Source organism: Trichechus manatus, unplaced genomic scaffold (genome assembly GCF_000243295.1).
Source record: "Trichechus manatus latirostris isolate Lorelei unplaced genomic scaffold, TriManLat1.0 scaffold00062, whole genome shotgun sequence".
NCBI lineage: Eukaryota > Metazoa > Chordata > Mammalia > Sirenia > Trichechidae > Trichechus > Trichechus manatus.
This window is the reverse complement of record NW_004443998.1, coordinates 3,791,278-3,806,263: the sequence shown is the minus strand read 5'-3', so window position 1 is coordinate 3,806,263 and position 14,986 is coordinate 3,791,278.

The window sequence follows — 14,986 nt, the reverse complement described above, 5'->3', positions numbered from 1 at the left end:
TTACTCATCTTTGAGTTGAATTAATGCATTAACTCTTTCACTGCAAAAAAATCCTCCAGGATGTTCTACCCAGAAAATGAGAGGTCTCACAATCAGCTATCCAAACATACATGATGAGAAAACATACAACTTACGAGTGGACGAACCAGCCTCCTTTTGAAAGCCACCGTTGACTTTATAGTAAATATGCAGCTGATATGTCTGGTCATCTAATTTACCAGGAGAGTATTCATTTCAAATATGTGATCAGGTTTTTCTTTAAAATTATACTCATTGGTTTTCAAGTACCAATATTTGGTTTGGAAGATACAGTCGCTGAGAACATAGAACCTTTCATATTTTGTTTATATGGGTTAAAAATGCACCGTGGAGCCAACAGGGAACAGTTAAGTTAGAAAAATAATTGACTGATTGCCTCATTCCAGGCACATAGGAACCTATCGCTGAGCTGGCTAAGCCTGGGAACGGATGAACTTGTTCCCTAAGGGTAGCATGTATGAAACCTAGGTAGGTCCTTCTGAGAGGCAGTATCCAAGGGTGAATCCCAAGGCCAGCAGTCAGATTAACTTTTACAAGCTGAGGAAGCAACATATGGACAAGTTAAAATCATAGAGGAAAAGGTGGCCCAGGTGGTTTACCAGCAAATTCTAACAAGCCTTCAAAAAACAGATAATGCCTATGTTATCTGATCTGTTTGAGAGCATAGAAAAAGATGGAAAGACTTTCAAGATGGCTGACCAACTACTCTGCCCCAAATCTCACTGAAATGACACAAGGAATACAAAAAGGAAGAAGGACCCACAACAGAGCTCAGAAACCAGAAAAGGTGCCATTAGCAGGATCAGAACAGTGACAAGTTCTTGAAAGACACATAGTATACGAGACAAAATTGGCAGGCAAACATCCCCAAATCTGAGGAGACCGCAAGTCAGGGACTTGAAGGAGACAACATTTTTTTTTTTTAAATTATGTTTTATTTCAGTGAAAAATATACACATCCATACACCATTTCAACGATTAAGAGAAGACTTTTTTGTTTAAAGGTGAGTTTTTCAGCAGAATTCCAGTGAAAGCCCAAAATCAGAAGTTGCAGAGGATCAGAAAAAAGAGTCGGTCAGGTAACAGGTAACTGTTAAACAGGTATCTATGTAAATGTTACAGAACAGTTGCGTCTGAGCCTCCACCTCAGTGGAGTTCCTTCGTGTTTGCAGTCAGGATCAAGCCATGAGTATAGTGCCTGAGATAAAATGGGAGCTCTCAGGGAGAAGATTCACCAAGTGGGCCCTGGGACCAGAAAAGCAGATTGGGGCCCTCAGATAACCTAGAGCTAATATTGGTGAAGTGAGCTCCTGCATTCAGATGACAGTCTACTTGTAGACCTTCCAAATAAGCTTACCGAACCATGCACCTACCTCCTTCCTAGCCAGCATGGCTGTAGGAATCTGCCTTCACCGTCAGAGGTACAGGGATTATACCACTGGCTGAGGAACTAATGACCAAAGAAACGGAGTTATTTGAGAAAAAGACAAGAATTTTAAGGTAAGTTTAGTTAAGATCCTCAGAGAGATTCAAAAGGATATTACATCTATTAAGCAAAAAGACTATTACCTCACACTATACACAAAAATGAATCCCACATAGATTTAAACAGTGACTATAAAAACATTCAGAGTAAACAACAACAGCAAAACATTCCCCCCAAATAAATATATTTTAAAATTTAGGGAGTTGAAGGACATTCTTAAGCAACCTAGAAAAACTAGAAACCATAAAGAAAAAGACTGATATGATTGATCACAAACATTCTTAATATTTCTATATGGTTAAAGATTCCACAGACAAAATTATGGGAGAAAATATACATGTATACAACAGACAAAGGATTATGACACTTACTATATGAAGTATTCTTGCAAATCAATAATAAGAGGAAAAATGTCAAGTTGGGAGATCGTCAAAGAATACGAACAGACAATCTAGGGGAAAACAAACGAACCAATTGCCAGGATCCCAGGCCTCACTAATAGTGAAAGAGATGCAAACAAAAATTCCTAGGTATTTTTATTGGGGGGGGTGGGGGGGTGGATATTTATCTTGCTTGGTGTACTCTGAGCTTCTGGATCTGTGGGCTGGTGTCTAACTAATTTTGGAAAGTTATCAGCCATTATTACTTCAAATATTCCTTCTGCTCTATTTTCTTCCCCTTCTGGTACTTTACTTATGCATATGATACACCTTTTGATATCGTCCCACAGTTCTGGAATGTTTTATTTTGTTTGTTTTCGTTTTTTCCTCTTTGCATTTAGTTTGGGAAGTTCCTACTGAGCTATTTTCAAATTCACCGATTTTTTCCTTTGCCAGGGACAGTCTTCTGATGAAGCCACTGAAGAGGTTCTTCATTTTTGCTATAGCGTTTTTCATTTCTACTATTTCCTTTTGATTCTTACAGTTTTCATCTTTCCGCTGACATTACCCAGTTTGTCTTGCATGTTGTCTATTTTTCCACCAGAGCCCTTAACATATTAATCATAAATATTTTAAATTCCTTATCTGATGATTCTAACATCTGTGTCATATTTGAATCTGGTTCTGATTGCTTTGTTTCTTGAGACTGTTTTTCTTGTCTTTTGATATGCCTTGTAATTTTCTATTGAAAGCCAGACGTGTTGTATCAGTAATCGATACTGAAATAAACAGTTCTTCGTGTGAGAATTTAAATTAATCTGGCTTGAAGTTGGGCTATGTTTAATGTCTGTTGTAGCTTCCAGAGACTTCAGATTCCTCTAGTATCCTTGTTTTGTCTCCTCCCCTGGCTTGGGGAATTTCCTGTGTATTTCCACGCAGAGAGAATCTGGGTCTTCTACCTCTTTCAGTAGTAATCTACTGTTATTATACTGGAGGCTCGTTTGTGTGGTGGTAAAGTCGGAGGGAGGGGAAGTATTCCATAATCTTCGGATTAAATCTCAGTCTTTTAGTAGGTGGTTAAGAGCTACAGCTGCTAACCAAGAGCTCAGCAGTTGGAATCCACCAGCCACTCCTTGGAAACCCTATGGGGCAGGCAGTTCTGCTCTGTCCTATAGGGTGGCTATCAGTCGGAATCGACTTGAGAGCAGACAACAATAGAAGGCTGGTGGAGTGTGGCAGAAATCCCTTCCCCTAAGTGGGATGAAGTTTCAGTATTGCTGTAGGCAAAGTCTACCCTGGGAGGGGTGAAGGTCTTTGTTATGGAGAAGATTTGGGAAGGGTAACACTATTACTACTCTTCCCTTTCCCCTGCCTGGGCCAGAAGGGTATTTTTCTTAGATTCTTACCTTGAGAACCTAGTGAGGTTCCTGGGGGAAAAGATCTCAAAATTTTGTATGTGGGGGCTGTGATGGGGCTCCCAAGTGTTTCTCCCTTTCACACTAGTCCACACTTAGTCTCCAGCAATTTGTCACAGTTACTAGTGAAGTAAGTGGTATAGCTCTAGCAGCTTCTCCTGTGTCTCTCTATATGCTTCTGTCTCTCCAGATATAAGGGTGGCTATGTGCCCTGTGGAGTCCTGGTGGTACAGTGGTTAAGAGCTTGGCTGCCAACTGAAAGTAAGCAGTTCGAATCCACCAGCTGCTCCTTGGAAATCCTATGGGGCAGTTCTACTCTGTCATATAGGGTCTCTATGAGTCAGAATCAACTTGACAGCAATGGGTTTTGGTTTATTTGCCCTGTAAAGCCCTGGTGGTGCAGTGTTTAAGAGCTTGGCTGCTAACTAAAAAGGTCAGTAGTTTGAATCTACCAGCGGTTCCTTGAAAACCCTATGGAGCAGTTCTACCCTGTCCTATAGGGTCGCTATGAGTCAGAATTGACTTGATGGCAATGGGTTTTTTTTTTGTTTTTGTTTTTGTTTTAAACCCTATGGAGCTCAGTTTTACTCTATAACACGTGGGGTCACCATAAGTCAGAATCAACGTCACAGCAATGGTTTTTTTTTGTTTTTTTATTTATTTGCCCTGCATGAGTCAGAGGCCACCTCTAGGGCAGCTAACAATTATAGCATTTTCCCTGAAAGGAGTCCTTGGGTGGTGCAAATAGTTAAAGTGCTTGGCTGCTAATTGAAAGGTTGGCAGTTCAGGCAAACTCAGAGGTGATTCAGAAGAAAGGCCTGGTGATCTACTTCCAAATAATCAGCCACTGAAAACCCTATGGAGCACAGTTCTACTCTGACACATGGGGTCGCCATGAGTCGTATTTGCCCTGAAACTTTAATTCTTTGATGGATCCAAGAAAAATCATTGATTTTCCATTTGTCCAGTTTTTTTCTTGTTGTAAGGACAGGAGTGTTGACTTCCAAGCTTTTTACATGTTAGAGTGGAAACCAGATGTCTTCAAACTAAAATGAAATCTCATTTTTTTGCCTATCAGTTTGGCAAACATTAAGAATGATAATCTTCAGATTTGAGAGGGAGGGAGGAAATGAGCATTTATATGCTGCTGACAGGAAACTAAATTGGGTGTCATCCTTCTTGAAGGCAATTTCACATTGTCCAAGTTTAAAATGCACAACCTCTTTGACCTAGCAATTCCACTTCCTGGACTCTGTCCTACAGATAATCTTGCACCAATGTGAAAATATAGATACACAAGGACATTTACTAAATAATTGTCTATAATAGCAATAAATTGGGAGCAACCTAAGGGTCTACGTATCAATAGAAGAACAGTTATAAAAAACTATGATTTGTTTATGCCCCGGCTATTTGCAGCCCACTAAAAAAGTAGGTAGATTGATACACTAAAATGCTAACCATAGTATATTGCATATAAAAAAAAAATCAAGTTACAGAACAGCATGTAAGTATGAAACTATCTTTGTAAAAGCAAAACTCTGTGTGTACATGGAGATGGGGTGGATATTCAGAGCCATATATTTGTGTCTGCTTAGAAAAAGAATGTCTGCAAGTGTCTACACCAATCTCTAGCAGTTAATATCTTCCCTGAAGCATGGAGGATAAGTTTCCCAATTTAGGAGCATTTAGCACATTTTAAAGCATGTGTTGTTTCTGTAATTAAGAAAACACACACACAAAGAAAGCAGGCATAAAGTCGACTGGGAAAAGGAGGCACTAACCTTTAGTTCGTATTTCTAAGCAACTCCAGGAATCTTAAACAAGTTGCATTTTTTTTCTAAGTAAAAGACTTCTTTACTAGTAGGGAAGGAAAGACACACCTTTGCCAGCGGAATGGATTGGTTAACCTTGGCCTATGCAAGAGTGAGGACAGAGACTGTGTCCATCTTACCCATCATAGTCACTCCAGCGTCTACACTTAGCAGGGTCTCGATATGTACTGTTGAATTAATGAACTAAATAAATAAACAGATTTTTGAAATGACAGTGATTTGCTGACGAACTATACTGTACCATGTACAACGGGGAAATCTGGCGAGCAGCTGATGGCTTTCTCTGTCCTTGGTGAGTCTTCTAGAATTTACATACAGAAGTTACTAGTACCACCGCAATGTTGAGGGAATCAACCAGACGGAGGAAGAGTGTTGCTCACTGGTGAAGAACCTTTCTCTTACTGAAAAAGCAGTAGAAATTGCCTGGGCAACTTTCTCTCAGCTCACAGAATAGATCACTGGCTAACGAAATGACCCCAAATTACATAACGCAGCGAATGAGGCACGGGTCGAGATGACCTGGGATGTTAGTGGGTTAGAGTCTATGAACACAAACTACAGGGATGAAAAGATTGAGGAGAGCAACACTCACTGAACACCTCCTAGCTACCCAGTGATGCACTGGGCTAGTCACTCAAGACATGTTACCTCATTAAGTCTCACAACAAGCTTGTGAAATGTCATCATCGTTTCATAAATGAGGAAACTGGGACTTGGAAAACTTGGGGAACTTGTCTCAGGGCACAGCCAGGAAGTGCAGAGCTGGGATTTGAACACAATAGGCCTGGCTCCAAAGTCCTTGATCACCTCTTAGGCCACTGGAATCTGTCCTGGTTGGGGTTGGTATGCCTCACTTATAACATGAGAGCGAAACCTCCAGAAGACTTCTAAGGGTTTGGTTACTGTCTTAGTTGTCTAGTGCTGCTATAACAGAAATACCACAAGTGGATGGCTTTAACAAACAGAAATTTATTCTCTCACAGTTTAGGAGGCTAGAAGTCCAGATTCAGGGTGCCAGCTCCAGGGGAAGGCTTTCTCTCTCTGTCAGCTCTGGAGGAAGGTCCTTGTCATCAGTCTTCCCTGGTCAAGATGCTTCTCAGCGCAGGGACCGTGGGTCCAAAGGACTCGCTATTCTGGCTCTTGCTTCTTGGCAGTGTGAGATCTCCCTGTTTGTCTGCTCACTTCTTTTATATCTCAAAAGTGACTGACTTAAGACACAACCTAATCTTGTAGGTTGACTCCTGCTTTGTTAACATAACTGTCGCTAATTCCACCTCATTAACATCATAGAGGTAGGATTTACAACACACAGGAAAATCACTTCAGATGACAAAATGGTGGACAATCACACAATACTGGGAATCATGGACTAGCTAAGCTGACACACATTTTTGGTAGACACAATCCAATCTATAACAGTTGCTAAGAACTGACTAGATTGGACCATCTGCACTTGCAGAACTAATTCAGAGATTTTATACACATACATAAGATCCCCATTCCATCTTTAACTTCTACAGGGAAATGAGTCAATATTACCAAACAGCACTCTCCAAATCTTGAATAAACACAAGTGTGCTGCATATTCCCTGAACTCAACCCAGGATGCAAAGCACCCCCAGGCTGAGACAAATCACAGTTCCTGAAGAACTGCTTACGTGAGGCGTTAGTGATTCAGGGACGGTCACTTGTTATAAATACCCTCATGGAATAAAGTCCTTTGTTTACTTTTCCAAGATATTTGCTAACTCAGAAGAAATGGTTTTCATCTTTATTTTCGCCACAGCAGACACTTAACATGCCAGAGTTCTGCAGCTTTCAGCATGTTCACGTCACGTTTGATTCTTTCTCTGATACACTTTATGCCTGGTGTTTGACCTCCATTTAGAGCACGTTAGGTACTGTATCTATTTCCTTAACATACTCTGCTGGACCTCTAAATTTTGGAGTACCTCATGGCCCAGCCCTGGACTCTACTTTTCTCTCCTCCCAGAGCTCTATGTACCTTTTACAGATCAATCTCACCCACTTTTATTTCTCCCATCTTCCTATCTCCAGTCAGATGTCCAATAGAAATCTTACATGTGAGAGTTGCAAAGAATTCTTGATTTCTACTTTCATCTCAAACCTATTCCTCCCCTCCATCTTGAATTCTTCATCTCAGTAAATGGCACCACCATTCACCATCCAAGCCTAAAAGTTTTCCTGGTTTCCTACCTTTCTTTCACTCCCGTATCTAATTCTTTGGCAAGGTTGGAGGCCCTGCCTCCGAAAACATCTTGAATCCATCTGCTTTACTCCATGTCACTGCCAACATTAAGCCACCAATCTCTTGTATCAACTACTCTAAGTCTGCCAGTTGATCTTTCTTCCATTCTGTCTCCTGTAAAGCATTCAGAATGATAACTTTAAAACATGAATGAGATTGGTCTCTTGCTTGAAGTCTTTCAGTGTTTCCAGTTGTACTTGACCCTGGGCTTTAGGACCTAGTGGCATAGTAGTTAAGAGCTTGCCTGCTAACCAAAAGGTCAGCAGTTGGAATCCACCAGCTGCTCCTTGGAAACCCTATGGGGCAGGTCTACTCTGTCCTGTAGGGTCACTAGGAGTCGGAATCAACTCGATGGCAATGGGATTGGTTTGGTTTTGGACAGGACCTGCATTATCTAGTCCCTACCTACCTCCATGATCTCGTCTTCCGTGTCTCTTCTTCTAACTCGCAGCCCTGCAGTCACCTCGGTCCTTCTATTCCTTGCACAAACCAAACTTATCCCCCCGGGGTTTCCTTTGCTGTTCCCTAGGATCTACCCTCAGACTTTCCATAGCTGAGGGCTTCCTCATTAGTCATGTCTGAGCTCAGATGTCACCTCCTCAAATGGTTCCTCTGTGACCACCCTAAAGTAGTCAGCCCTGACCGAATTCGCCAGTCTCTGTCACATTATCCTGTTCTAGTTTCTTCACAGCACTCGCAATTATCTACAATTATTTCGTTCAATCATTTGCCTTCCTGCTTTTTGTCTGCTTTCTCCTACGGAATGATGCCTCCCCATGAGCAGGAGACCCTTTCTCTGTTGTTCAGTGCTTTATCTCCAGGATTAAGAAACTTTCTCTTATGGAAATAGTAGTAGAAATTGTATGGGCGATTTTCTTTCTGCCAGCCCACAAAGTAAGATCATTGATTCAGGAAACGACCTAAATGTACAAAATTTTAGTTTTAATTTTTGCATTAAAAAATAATGTGGCCATTGTGGCCAGAATCCGGATACTGAATTAGACAATCAGCCTGGCACATTGTAGATGTTCAACAGAAGTTCGTTGAATGTCGAACCAACAATGGCTTGAACATAATTATAAAGGAGTTAAAATCAACAACAACAACAAAACCCTTTACTAACCTGAGGCTATAATTATGATAAAAGAACACCATACTCATGTTAAGCTGCATTCTAATTAAATGAGAAACTCTGGCTTGTATTAAAAGTATAAACTGCATTGTGTTATCGCTTACTGGATCATTTATCACATCAACCGGACATTGTAAAGTATTCACCACTTGAATTCACCCAAAGAATCTCTTTTCCTAATAGTGACCAGCTGCCCTTCTGAACATTCCTGTTTGATTGTCATCATTTCGGATGTCTAACATCATTTCTAAAATGCCGAGATGGCCAAATATGGGACGTGCGGATTAGTGACCTCCATTTCCCCTTTGGAGCCCTGGTGGTGCAGTGGTTAAGAACTATGGTGAGCTATGGCTGCTAACCAAAAGGTCAGAAGTTCGAATCCACCAGCCACTCCTTGGAAACTCTATAGAGCAGTTCTACTCTGTCCTGTAGAATCACCATGAGTCGGAATTGACGCAACGGCAATGAGCTTGGTTTTTTTGGATCTCCTCTTCAGTTAGTTAAAGAGGACCTCAGCAGCCCTGGCTCCCAGCCAATGAGCTGGCAGAAACGAGGGCCAATTGCCTTTGAACACCACCTTTCCTAGGCAGACGTCCACGGTGAGGACTCTGATTGGCCTTGGTATGGTTGGCAGCATAGGTTTTGCTCCTCCTCTTTCCCCTCTCAGACAGCAATATATTATTTATTCTCATCACTACAAAATGTTGTCTGAAAGCAAAGATGCAGAAGGCCGAAACACGATAGAAGTCTGAGGTTTCCTTTTGCTTCCTAAGGAGGACTTCTAAATAGAGGCATTTTATAAACAGCTGCATGTTCTGTTGGAGAGGAAATTGGAGGAACTGGCTGGCTGAGAGAAAATGAAACATGGAGCTGTATGAATGCCTTTTCTTCTGATAAATTGTGGGTCAACCTGGAGGTGCAGGGGAGACAGTGGTCCTTTCATTATCTGCAAACTGAGGCCAGGGCATGTGGGATGGCCCAGAATGACTTCTCCACAGTGAAGTGGATGTTTTTTTAAGCCTAGGTTAAAAACAACAATAATATGAAATTAAAAGTCGAGGGAGGGTCATTCATTTCACGAGCTTTCTCATGGCCAGGTTCTGTGGATCAGTTAAATCAAACCAAGTTATTTTGCAGGTTGTAAGAGATTTATTCCCGTATTCTGTGGCAACAAAGAGTGCAACATGAGTTCAAGTCAGATTCCACATAGATTTGGAAGAAGGTGAACATACAAATCACAAGGAATGAAGTAGAGAAAGATTTTCTGAGGAGTCATGGCAGTTAAATTCTTTGGATTAATTGGAAAAGGGGAGCAGAGGATGACTTACATCTGCAACAGAGATAGACTAGGCTGTTTTTTCTCGAGACTGGAGGAAGCCAAAAGCAAATTTGAGCTTAGCTGAGGTTTCTGCACATATCAGGACTAAAACATGTAAGGTCATGAATATTCAGACTTAGAGAGGGCTTTGGGGATCTTCTGCTCTACCCTTCAGTTTATGGCTGAGGACACAGGTCCGGAAAGGTTTTTGTCCCAGAGCTAAAAGTTTAGTCAATTTTAGGCTCGCACCACTCTACACTTCTCTGTCTACCTCTCTCTCCTTCACCTTGGAAATTCTAAACCTATCTGAAACTATAGGGGTCAGAAGACAATTTAGGAAAGGCTGGACTTCTTGTCTTAGGTGGGAAACACATCTCCAGTTGTATGTTATGGAAGTAAAGACTATTAGGAAAACGAAGTTCAACATATGGACTTCTACTGGTGGCTCAGTGCTTAAGAGCTCAGCTGCTAACCAAAAGGTCAGAGTTGGAATCCACCAGTTGCTCCTTGGAAACCCTATGAGGCTGTTCTACTCTGTCCTATAGGGTAGATGAGTCGGCATCAACTCGACAGCAATGGGTTTTTGTTTGTTTACTGAGACAACTTTCATGGGTGTTTCTGTTTCATGGGAGCCCTGGTGGCACAGTGATTAAGACCTAGTCACTAACCAAAAGGCTGGCAGTTCAAATCCACCAAGGCTCCTTGGAAACCCTACGGGGCAGTTCTACTTTGTCCTATAGGGTTGCTAGGAGTCAGAATGGACTCGATGGCAATGGGTTTGTTTGTTTTTTTTTTTTTCTGTTTCATGTATCAAGGGATTGCTCTATTTTCTGGAGGTTTCCAAAAGAACTTTGGTATGATTAGATAATAGTGGTTTCAGTTGGTTTTAATTTCTATGAACGAGCTAATTATATAGTATCTAGTTCCCAAGCCCCAACTATCCCACCCCAGGTTAAATGCCACCTATTTGCTTTTTGCCTATGTGTACTCACAGAGAAGCTGGGGACAATGAGAATTCAGGCACGTAGATGGACTGAGTCTGGAATATTTGGACATTGGCGTCTTGATTTGCAAGTCTCTGGGGAAATATTTTAAATTACTGTGAGTCAAATGATTTCATTGTCCTTCTAAAGAAATGACCCCAAAAGCATTTCTTTAGAAACATTTAAGCCCGACATCATTGACAACAACTGAGAAAAATGAAACCTCCTTTTCCACTAACTCATAATCTATCCTTCTCTTAAGAAAAAACCAAAAAATAATAATTCTCTTGAGTAGAAAACAAGCTAGTCATACAAAAAGTGCTCTACTATATTTATTATAATAGTGAACATTGGAAATATTTTAATATCCAATAATAAAGTAGTGACTAAGTGAATCATGGCGTATAACCTGTATAAAATATTGTGCAAGGATCAAAAATGATAATTATGGAACTGCAGAAATATGGAAATGCTTATTTAATAAAAATGCACACAGTATCTACTATATTCTGGAAACTGTCCTGGACAAGGGAAATAAAGGAGTATTTCAAAGAGCCTGCAGTAGTAATATGGAAATCAGACACGGACAGGCATTGTTGGAAAGAAGGACAGTGAGGACAAAGGCCTAGAGGTGTATCTGGGAACTATAAGCCATTCTGGATGGCTTGGATGACCGAGGTGGGAGCAAGATGGAGCCTCCGAGGGGCCAGATTGGGGGGTGGGGCTTGGGATTTATTCTGTAGATAAAGAGGTGCCATTGTAAGTTACAGCAGAATAACATACATGACTGACTACTATAGTCATGTATTCATTCATTTGTTCATTCATTAATTCAAGAATTGCTTATTAATCGCTTATTAAGTGTGTAGTCATTGTAACAGGCACAGGTGCTATAAAAATAAATAAAATATAATCTCTACATTTGAGAAGCTAACAATCTAGTGGTAGGACACTGCCAAGTAAGAAAATAATGATAATATACTGTGACAAATACTTCAAAGGAGCCATCTACAAGGAGCTATGGAAGCACAAAAAGAGATGTTTTGGTGGGAAGAGAGTAGATAAAATCGTCCCTATGGTCTTAACAGAGGACATAGATCAGTTGGGAAAACAACGACAACAACAACAAAAAGCTCATTGAAAATTTCCGCAGAAAGAATTTAATACAGGGAATTGGTTAGCCAAATCCCTATAAAGCCACACAGGGAGCACTGAGGTCTCACAGAGACAGTAGCCTCGGGAAGCACCTATCACCCTCTAGGTCTGAGCAAACAGGGAAGAGATTGGGGTGATCAGAATGTAGACGGTTGGAGAAAAACAACAACAAAAAACACAACCAAAACCCACTGCCCTTGAGTCAATTCCGACTCAGAGAGGTACCCCACAAAGATGGGACCCAGGCCTCAGAGGAGGGGACACCGGCCAGGTGGGGCTGATGTTTCTGAGAAAGTCGGGGAGTGCCAAAAGAAACTGGAGACCAGAAACAACCGCTGCTGTCAGGACGGAGGGTCATGGCTGGGTAACATTAACAGCAACAGCAAGCAAATGGGAAAGCACGAGTCCTTTCGTCCTCTTTATGGATGTGCCCCCTACTGACAGCACCAAAAAGGAATCCCGAAGGCATAGGAGAAAAGTGGTTTGCATAGTATCAACCCCAGCAACATAAAGCACGATAGAGAAAGGTAGCTTTGGAGCTGAGAGGAAATAGCTTGATCTGTGGCACAAGAGGTTAAATCTTATAAAACAAGGAGGCAAGCAAAAAAGAGGGCACTCCAGGCAGAGGGAAACCACATATGCACGGACAAGATACTATCAAAGTGGTTAGTACTGAAATCAGTTGTAGCTGGAATACAAAACGCACTAGGAAAGTATTGACAAGTGCAATTGGAAAGATAGAAAGACACCATGTGGACTGAAGGGCAGGGAATTCCATGCTAAAGAGGGCAGCAGGATAATATTTTGAAATATCTCTCCTTCCGTTTTCCCTTCTTAGTAATTCAGGTGTTTTTTCACCCTCACAATCATTAAGAATAGGCCTTGAGTCTGAGGCTTATTGTCCCAGGAAAGGGAGTACAGGATACAACATAGGACAAAGAGGTCATTGCTTAGCTTTTTGAATTTCAAAATAGATTTTTAAGTCCCTAGGGAAGCAAAATAGCCTGAGGGCAAGCCCTTTTGATTTGCAAAAGCTTGGGTGTTTGAAACAGAAAAAGATTGGCTCCAAACTCCAAAGGCTTTATCAAGAGCCAGACCTGGAGAACTAGAAATCATAGTTTATTCTAAGGAGTCATGGAGTAGGAATGCACAGGATGAGACATAAGGCAAGTTCCTGTCCCACAAGAAAAGAAAAGAAAAGAAAAGTTAAGCTGCTGAGAAAAAGAACCAACAGCAATGCCAGGTTCCAGCATCCTCACCGTGTTCATCCTTCACCCCTGATCTCTGGGTCAAACCTGGGGTGGGAAGTGGGGAGGTTGAAGTATGGATGTGAGTAACATCCTGAGACATTTAATGGGAAGTCCCAGAACAAAAAGTTTATTCCTCAATTCCCCAGCTGCCGTCTATTCAAACTCCCTGCCCTAGGAAAATCCCTGAGTTGGCATGGCGTCACAATGGACCCTAAAGACGGGCCTGGGGCAGTGTAACCCCAAACAATATGATATGTGGTTTTTCTTGGTTTTGAGCTTTGTAAAAATGGCGGGACCAGAGTTTCTCATATTGCTGCATTTATATACATACCCCCTGCTATACATGGCATTCATTTTATTAGGCTGGTTATAAACTATATGATTGTTGACCTTTATAAGATAATGCTAAATAGTTTTCCAAACTGGTTGTACCAATTTGAATTTTCAGCAGTATTTTTTAAGAGTTTCTGTTGACTGTATCCTTTCCAACATCTGATATTGTCTGACTTCTTAATTTTTATCTATGTAGTGGATGTAAAATATTCTCCCATTACCAATCATCTTGATTTCCATTTCCTTAATCAGGAGTAAGGTTGAACGTCGTTTTAGGTGTTTATTTGTCAGTAGGGTTTTCTCTTCCGTGCAGCTCCTTTTTATGTCTGTGTCTAGAAAGGTTACTCTGGTTGCCTAGTGGAGAGTTACTTTTCAAGTTATTTTTCTTTTGATACTAATTCATAGACCTTTAGATATTCTGGATTCTAATAATCTTTTGTTGTTGTTGGTTCCAGTTGTTGCAACTAACAATAACAACAATCTTAGTTTGTGGTTTGAGTTCTCACTTTCTTAATGGTATCTCTTTAAGAATAGACAGTCTTAATTTTAAGGTACTCAAATTTATCCATCTTTTCTTTGATGGTTAGCACTTTATGCGTCTTATTTAATAAATTCTTCTCTACCCCAAGTTCATAAAACTTCCTTCTAAAAGTTTTAACATTTTGCCCTTATCTTTTACATTATCAATCATTGATCTTTCAGAATGGTGTGAGGTAGAGATTAAATTTTTCTCTGTTCATATGATAACAAATTATGCCATTTATTGAACAATTTGTTATGCAACTCTGTTTATATATTAATGTTCCATAACTATTTTAGATTTCTAATAAGTCTTGCTATCTGATACGAGCCCTTCCCCCCACATCGTTCTTCTTTCAGAGTGATTTGGCTATTCTCGGCCCCTTGCTCTTCAATATGCAGTCATCTCAATAAATAGCTTCATCATACACCCAGTTGCTTAAACCCAAAATCTAGGCTCCCTATCATTCTTCTTTTTTTTTTTTTTAATTGATGTAATTAAATGAAGTTTACATTTCAAGTTAGTCTCCCATACAGAATTTTTTTTTTTTTAACATACATTGTTAGGAGACACCAACCACTCACCCCATTCTGCGACAGCACACTCCTCCCCTCCACCCCTGATTCCCCATGAACATTCAACCAGCTCCTAACTCTCTCTGCCTTCCCCTCTCAGCTCTGGACAGAAGCCGCCCCTTTGGTCTCTTATATCTACTTGTCTAAGAGGCACATTCTTCACAAGTATAACTTTTTGTCCCACAGTCCAGTCCAATCCCTGTCTGAAGAGTTGGCCTTGGAAATTGTTTTAGTTCTGGGGTGTTGGAGAGACCAGGGGTCATGCTTTCCAGGGCACCTCCAGTCTTAGTCAGACC